This window comes from Triticum dicoccoides, chromosome 3A (genome assembly GCF_002162155.2).
Source record: "Triticum dicoccoides isolate Atlit2015 ecotype Zavitan chromosome 3A, WEW_v2.0, whole genome shotgun sequence".
NCBI lineage: Eukaryota > Viridiplantae > Streptophyta > Magnoliopsida > Poales > Poaceae > Triticum > Triticum dicoccoides.
The window spans coordinates 537356775-537362366 of NC_041384.1; positions in this window are offsets into that span (position 1 = coordinate 537356775).

Below are 5592 nucleotides of genomic sequence, written 5' to 3' on the forward strand. Positions count from 1 at the left end.
CTAAGCTAACGGATGGGTTTTTTCCATCACATCATTCTCTAATGATGTGATCCCGTTCATCAAATGACAACACATGTCTATGGCTAGGAAACATAACCAACTTTGATTAATGAGCTAGTCTAGTATAGGCATAATAGGGACACTCTGTTTGTCTATGTATTCACACATGTACTAAGTTTCCGGTTAATACAATTCTAGCATGAATAATAAACATTTATCATGATATAAGGAAATATAAATAACAACGTTATTATTGCCTCTAGGGCATATTTCCTTCACAAAGCCCCTACCGACTCGATACAAATGAAGGAGCAGAGCAAGAAGAAATGAGAGGAAGAAGCAGAGGAATCGACGGAAATAGAGAGGATCCATCACGCGCGGGAGGAAAGGATCCGTCGCAAGAGGAAGGAAGGGGGAGATGAAACAACCGTGCACTAGTCGGGTTCCGTGTGGATTCGAAAGAAAGAGGAAGGAAGAAGAGAAACAATAAAAGACGTATAAAAAGACCGCCTGAATTATAGTCCAAGGGTGTGTGGCGCCTCGATAGTATGACGCAAAATGCATCAAATAGGAATTTCCCCTCCTAATTGGCACTTAAGGCACCAGCTAGCTAAACTGGCGCTCACGCAGCCACCTCGAATTGGCCGGCCAGCAAGCGAGTTGGTTGTTCGATCCTCCTTTCGTTCGCTCGTTCCACCCCTTTCCTTTCCTCGCACAATGACCGTCGTACGATCGGTTCACTCGCCAATTGACTTTAAAAAACAAATATGGATCTAAAAAGTTACGAATTTGAAAACAATTCATGATTTGGAAAAAAAGCTCATGGGTTTTTAAAAAGTTCATAGACTGAAAAACATACATGGATTTGAAAATTTTAGTGGATTTAACAAAACTAAAAAAGGTCACCCATTTGGAACAAACTTCATCATATTTTGAAAAAGTCCATGAATTCTAAAAAAAGGTCATCAGTTTTGAAACAAGTTCAACCATTTTGCAAAATGTTCAACAGTTTAGAAAACAATTTTGAGAAAAAAGGAATAGGAAAATTGAAAAAGGTCATCAATTTTCAAAAAAAGGTTCATCAAATTTAAAATAAAAAATCACAAATTAGCAAAAAGTTTGTCAATTTTGAAAAACATAATGATTTGAAAAAAGTTAGTAGGTTTAGAAAAAATTCATATAAGCTGAAAAGAGTTAGCTGTTTGATTTTTTTATCGGGTTTGGAAATAAGTTTACGGATTTGAAAACAAAGTTCTTGAATTTAAGAAAATGTTCACGAATTTGAAAAGTTAACGAATTTAAGAGAAAGTTCACTATTTTTGAAAAAAGTTGCGAATTTTGAAAAACGAAAATAAAAAATAAAAAGAAAGAGAAAAAACAGAAGAAAACCCATCTAACCAAAAAAACAAAAACAAAAGAAGACAAACAAATTCACGTTGGTTATTGTTATATCTCAATCAGGAAGAAAAAAGTAGGTAACTAAGCACACGAGGAAAGTTGCGAATTTGTGAACTCTATCAACATTTTCTTAAAGTTGCAGGAGCATTTTTTTATACTACATGAACTTTTTATAAATGTGTGATGGACGCTTTTAAATTTTAAGTTGATGATTTTTGTAATATATGTTTTAATGTCTTTTAAAAAATATAAAGAAAAAGGAAAAAAATGAACGAAACGGTAATGGATGAAGGTAACTTTTTTTTAGACGAACGAATGAAGGCTAAAACATGTCAGTACTAGGCCAGCTCACTAAAGCATCCCCTAGAGACGACGCGAGCTATCGTCTTGCTACTCGTGAGATGTAGCCGCGTCCGTGGAATATGAGCAAATGAATGGGCGTGGCTGTCACTCATCCTGAGTGCGACACAATCTCATCTCGCCTCAAGGGAGTTTCTATTGGGCAAGACCAGTTGCCCTTTTTTGGGTCCTAATCGTCGGACACTGGCACACACGTAGTCGGTTAGTTGGGCCGGACCAATAAACACGCTAATTCCTAGCTTGCCGCTTATTTCGCTCGCACGGCAATCACCCCTTCGTTCGCTTGCACAACGCTAGGTTCCCTCGATTCACGGTTGACCAGTGAACAATTGACATGTCAACCTTTGACCGGTAAGCATTGGCTTTTAAAAAAAACATAGATGTGATTATTTTTTCCATTTTTTAAAATAATGTGAGAAAAAGTTTGTCAGTTTGAGAAAAAGTTTGTGGATTTGAAAAAAGTTCACGGATTTAAAAAGATCACAAAATTTAATAAATTTACGTGTTTGAAAAAGGTTTGTAAATATGAAACACGTTTGTGGATTTGAAATTGTGGTTAGGAAAAAACATGGATTTGAAAAGGTTCAATAATTTGAATATAGTTCACAGATTTTAAAAAGTTCATAGATTGAAAACTTTGCGGTTTGAAAAAAGTTCACAGATTTGAAAAATGTCTGCGGATTTGAAAAAGTTCATGAATTTGAAAAGCTTCGCTTATTAGAAAAATGTTCACAGATCTAAAGTTCACAAATTTGAACATAGTTCATGGATTTGACAAATGTTCAGGGATTTGAAAAGTTCGCACTTTCGAAAAAATTCATAGATTTGAAAGACGTTCAAGGATTTGAAAATTTTCCTGAATTTGAAAAATGCTCACGGATTCGAGAAAGCTCACAGTTTGCGCAAGTTCACAAATTTGAAAACATTCATCAATTTGACAAAGTTCATAAATTTGAAAAATGTATGTGAATTTTGAAAAAAGGATGAAAATATACATGGTTTCAAAAAGTTCGTGATTTTTTTAAAAATATTTGTTTGGAAAAAATCACGGTTTGAAAAGTACATTGTTTGAAAATATTCAAATTTTGGGAATAAGTTCATGGACTTGTAAATGTTCAAAAAATTGAAAAGAGTTAGCGCTTAAAAAAATTCATGAATTTGAAAACATGAAAAAGAAAGGAAAGGGAAAAGAAAATGAAAAATTAAAATGAAAATAAAAAAATAGAAATAGAAAAAGCAGGTAAACCTAAGCCCCAAAAAAATCTAAGAATCAGCCAAACAAAACCGCTGGAAGAAGGGAACTATGGGCCGGCCTGTTTAGAAACCCATGAATGGAACATGAGCACTGCTTACTGAAAGCACTAATCGGGCGCATGAAGCGCCAAATAGCATTATCCCTTTTTTTAGTTGTAACTTCTTCTTTTTTTTGGTTCTTTCTTCATTCGTTCGTTCTTTTTCTTCTTATTCCTTCAATTATGGTAAGGATTTCTTCCTGTCTTATTGGTTTATGGACAAAACTCATTGCCTAAGTTTTAAATGGTCAATAAATATTATGAAATTTTAATTATTCAATGTCTTGGGAAAATGTTCATTACTTATTCGAAAAATTGTTCAACAAGTAGTTTGGAAATGTTAGTTTTTTCGATACAAAAATGTTTATTTTGTAAAGAGTTGTAAGTACAAAAATAAACAAAGCTACAAGCTATTTGCAAACATTGATTATGATGTGATGTAGTTTCATTTCTAAGATCTTTCAGTTCATTAAAGTAAGAGCATAAAAGAGAATATAAAAAATAGTGAACGATGAATTCATCCATTCCAGAAACTCTAAGTTCATTTAAATTGTTCAAGGCATGATTCTTGTTTAGTTTCTGAATGTTGGATGGCGGAAGTGATTGGTAAGATCCTAATTTCTTGTTCAATTCAACTATTAATTCTTTTTTTAGTCGGTTTGATCCGTCCATGTTTGGTCAATTGTTCTTGTTTGGTTGTTAAGTTGCGTTGCTTGCATTTCACAAGAAAAGAACATGAGTACAAAGGTATACCAATTTTGTTGAAAATTATTTGATTGGGAATTTCAATGCAAAAGGGAGTGAATAGACAATAAACTTACATAATTACCTAGGAATTCCTAGACACATGGTAGTTTAAGTTTGTTGTACTTGTTTGTCACCAATTGAAAGACAAACTTTTCTCCTAATGCTTGCAAATCCAGCTATAGAAAATATGCGAAGGAAGAAGCAAGAAGTAAATTGAAACTTGAGTAACCTGCTTGCTTTCTCAAAAATATTTAAGAATCCCTTTCTTGAGAAATCAATTGAACAAGTAAAACTATCACTAGAAAGACATCAAGGAATAATTTCAAAAGCTTACGACAAAACACTTGTAGTAGGAAATTGAATGACAAGAAAGGATGGTCCAGACATTTGAAAAAATATGTGTGGATTCCATTGTAAGTTGACATATATTTTGAGACATAAATACCCTAATCAACTGAATTTCCATGTTGTAGAATAAGAAATGTTAGTATAGCAATCGTACTTGGATGAAGAAATCAACTTAAATAACAGCGAGGGACTATTGGTCTCTGAATAAGAAGAAGGTAAACCTAAGTTTCCAACTTTGGTGCTTGCGCATGTCTTATTCCAATATCTCAAATGTTGAAGAAAGGAAAATGAGGATAGCTTGCAAGGAAAATAATCTTGAAATTGCATACTACAACTGAAGTTGTAGATAGAATTTTTTCTGTATTATAATCTGGATTTAGTACATCGAAGCTCCTCTCAATAAAATTTGTCGCAATCAGGAACCAAGTAGTTTGCATAGTGGATTGTTTCTGTATTAGGAAAGGAGCACATACTTGTTTATGCAAAGAATTGAGGGAAGGTGTGATTGACAAAAAATAATAGTAGGGCAAAACCAAGTCTGTTATGGTGATGGTTGTGTTTGAAAAGCTCACCAAACCAGCCCTATCTAGCATGGAACCAACATCACCCTCTATGAAAGTAGTTTTATGCTGACAATGGTCCAAACTTGGATTCACTAGTAGTGTCTGCAACAATTTGGTGTGACTGTAAGAGTGTTAGAATGCAAACTAGGAATACAACAGAAGAAGAACCATTGAAGTAAAAAAAGAACTTATTGCCAAGTCAAAATCCAGTATGTAAGTGAGAACTTCATTAGGGATGACTTCACAATTTTTGTCTCGCATATATTGATTACACATATAAGTTCTAAGAAACAATCCATCACACACTTATGCATCTGTCCTCCATCCATCAAAGATAGCGTTAGTGTTCTTGATCCACCTATCCTTTTCCTAGTTGAAACATATGAGCGTTGTAGGATGAAATGGATTAAATCTTTACAAGAGGGGAAGGGGAAAAGATGAACACTATGTAACTGCAAAAAAAGTGTTACATTTGAACGTGTTGTGAATACAAAGATTATGCCTGAATTCAAGTTTTCCCATCTAGGAAACCAAAAAGTATTGTACAACTCATTCTCGCTAGATGTAGAGAAGAAAAATTTTGCACAAGTAATCCCACTGTGTTGCAAAATGAGTTGGACATTTTGAAACTCCCTTTAGCAGTTCCGTTGACTGAAACGGAGCTATTAGGGATTATTTTTCCAAACTAGTCAAGTGCCTGAAACATAATTGTATCAGAAAAAGGAGAATCTCATTGTACTATTGGTAATTGTTGCATACTACCAAAACTAGATGTTAGTGGTATTTTGTGAATAGGACTTGAGTATGAAGAGCTTGGTTTCTGTCTTGAAGAGCTTGGATGGTAGTTTGGAGAAGTTCTAGCATTTGTATTTGGAAGAAAATCT